At 39.1% G+C, this 2,707-nt stretch overlaps 1 protein-coding gene across 1 annotated transcript in view; it reads right to left on the bottom strand.

Annotated features, from left to right (window-relative positions):
- The window catches only part of dnajb6b (DnaJ heat shock protein family (Hsp40) member B6b), a 139,317-nt gene extending 136,839 nt beyond the window's left edge, over positions 1-2,478 (bottom strand). The window contains exon 1 of the mRNA XM_048607552.1: positions 2,402-2,478. The gene's annotated coding sequence lies outside the window, so the exon portion shown is untranslated. The remainder of the gene's footprint in view (positions 1-2,401) is intronic.
- Positions 2,479-2,707: the final 229 nt, after the last annotated feature.

Here is a 2,707-nt window from a genome sequence, read left to right as displayed (position 1 = left end):
CGGTGTTCATCCAGCTCTGCACCTTGTCGTCTTTGAAACTAAACTGAGCAGCCATATAAATATTTCAGCTACCAGAACTAGCCAGAGGCTGGGAGTTCTGTGAAAAATGCTGTCTAAAATGCTAAGTTAGGACTGTGATAGAATATTTATTTGCCAAAATGAATTCAGCTCCAGCATTCGAAAAGCTCATCACCATCCAAGATCAAGACCCACTGACTACCAATGATACAATGACAGTGTGAACCATCAAGATACACAGCAAGGCAGCACCTCACCAAGGATCTTTCAAAAGTATCTTCCAAACCCAAAGATGCACTTATCATTTGTGCAGATACATCAAGCATTATTCAAACAGACAGTTTTGTTGCAAAAATGTACACATCTGAAAACAAGAGGGTAATCTTTGGCTTAAATTCTATATTTCCTTCCTGTAAATATCCATGAACAGCTTCAAGACAAGGAGGACTCTAGGCTTTCACCAACAAAACCCAATTAATTAATTTAAATTGTAACTACATTAAAACGAGCCCAGTGCTTCGTAAACATACAAACACAAAAGAAGACAGGTCTACTCAGTCCCTCCAGCTTGCTTCACTATTTCATAAGATCATGGCTGATCAGGGAAGTTCCTTCTGTCAACACGTAGGTGGTCCTACAAGAGACAGTACAGTGCATTTGCCAGTTCTTGCAAATGAAGCCAGACAGGTGCTCAAGCTGGCATGGTGGGTGGGGGAAGAAAAGGAGTGTTTTAGTGATACCAACCATAATACCACAAGTTTTAAACTTGCCATGGAAAAATATGGTCTAAAAAATTTTGGATTAGGAGGAGGTAGATTTTATTAACCCAAGTCAGGATCAGGCCAAAGTAGACTGGAACAGCTACTGGAGGGTAAATCAACAGGATAGTGGGAGATGTTCAAAAAGGAACTGGGGAAGAGTACAGGCCCAGCAAGTACCCATTAAGGTGAAATGGAAGTCCAACAAGGCCAGAAACCCTAGATGTTTAAGAATATTCAGGACTGCCTAAGGAGGAACAGAGGTGTATTACAACTACAAAAGGTGCAAATCAATGATGGGCCAGGTGGAGTACAGAAAGAGCAAGAGGGAAACTCAAGAAAACAAGTTAGGAGAGCAAAGAGTGGCATGAAAGAGGACAGCAAGGTTTGATCAGGGACAGTCAGTATGGCTTTGACAGAGTGGGCTCATGCTTAATACTCATGCTTGTATCTTTCAAAGAAGTTACTAAGTGTGTAGATTAAGGTAGTGCAGTTGATGTAGTTTATAGGGATTTGACAAGGTCCCACAAAGGAGACATGCGGTAAAACTCATGGGGTCCAAGCTTATTGGATCCAAAATTGGTGATTAAGTGAATTTTAGTGCCGGTATGACGTCAGGTACATAGATTATATGTCCCAACACCAAGTGAAGCAGATCACAGGAAAGGATGTTTGCAAAAGACAGGAGGCCAGATTCAACCTGGCTACACTTAAAATTCATAACATTTCATACACAAGGACTGTTCTCAATAGGAGCAAGAACATGCCGAGACTCTGCACCTTTCCTGCAGATGAAATAGTTGTCTAGTGCATCAACATGGCAACAGAGCACAGTCAACTTGCCAACCTGCACCCTTTCCTAGTACAGTACAAATTGTTGCTCCTAGTAAAATATGGCAACCTTGCATATATTCAGGTGAATACAGGATGAAAAGCTTCAACACAGCATCTCATTAAGCAAAACTCAAATCAGGTCAACTTTGACATTCTTTTGTATTGATATATAAATTCAGTACGTAATGTTTTATTTTTGGATTAGAAATGCCAAACTCCTGTCACATACATTTTAATGTATTTTTCAGATTTTTCTTTAAAACAAAGCTCTTCAGTCACTAAAAGTTGCTGACCACCATGTTAGAAAATGCAGACCAGGACAATCCAGGTTTTTAAAATCATTGGTCTGTTTAAAAAACAAAGTCTACATAGCAAAAGCTAAACTACAAGCTGAGGACAAAGGAGTACACACAAGAGAACAAAAACGCAGAGGAAAGGAAACTTCCATGGATGATTGGAGAGCTACTGGTGGTTAGAGAGAAATAATGAGGCAGCTGTGAGATATTAAAACAATTTCAAATTGGAGAATTTAGGGAGTCAGAATCAAAAGATGGTACAAGCAGCAGTTGAGGAGTGAAGGATGGCATCTGAATAAAAACCATAAATGCCAAAATGATAGTGCAGTAGACGACTTCCACAATCACCTGCATATATCAAGTTATTAAACACATGCTCAAGAGCTTTGGATTGGAAGGAAAATTAGAGATGGGGTACTGATTTTCAAAGACAGCTGAGAATTGGTAGAAGAGCCTCTAATAGAATTGAAAGGGCATTCTTGTCTAAAAACCTACCTCTGAACCAGGTTTGCAATCAACTTTCCAGTGTACTTTGCTTTTGGTCAAATGCTCCAAAACCAGTACAAAGCAACCTGGAACATTTAATAAAAAAGATAAAACAGTTATTCAAATTAACTTCATGCTTAAAAGCTAAGGTTTACATCAATTCGAAATAATCTGTTTCTCTCCAAGCTAGACGCAACTCTGCCATGCATTTAGAATTGGCAGAGGAAGCAGTGCAAAAGAAACATTTAAAAATTGCTGCACTGAATCAGATAATTGTAAGTGGATCAGAACAAATTATAGATTTACAGAAGACAG

This window comes from Rhincodon typus, chromosome 2, assembly GCF_021869965.1.
Source record: "Rhincodon typus isolate 14 chromosome 2, sRhiTyp1.1, whole genome shotgun sequence".
Taxonomy (NCBI): Eukaryota; Metazoa; Chordata; class Chondrichthyes; order Orectolobiformes; family Rhincodontidae; genus Rhincodon; species Rhincodon typus.
This window is presented reverse-complemented; position numbering and strand designations above follow the sequence as displayed.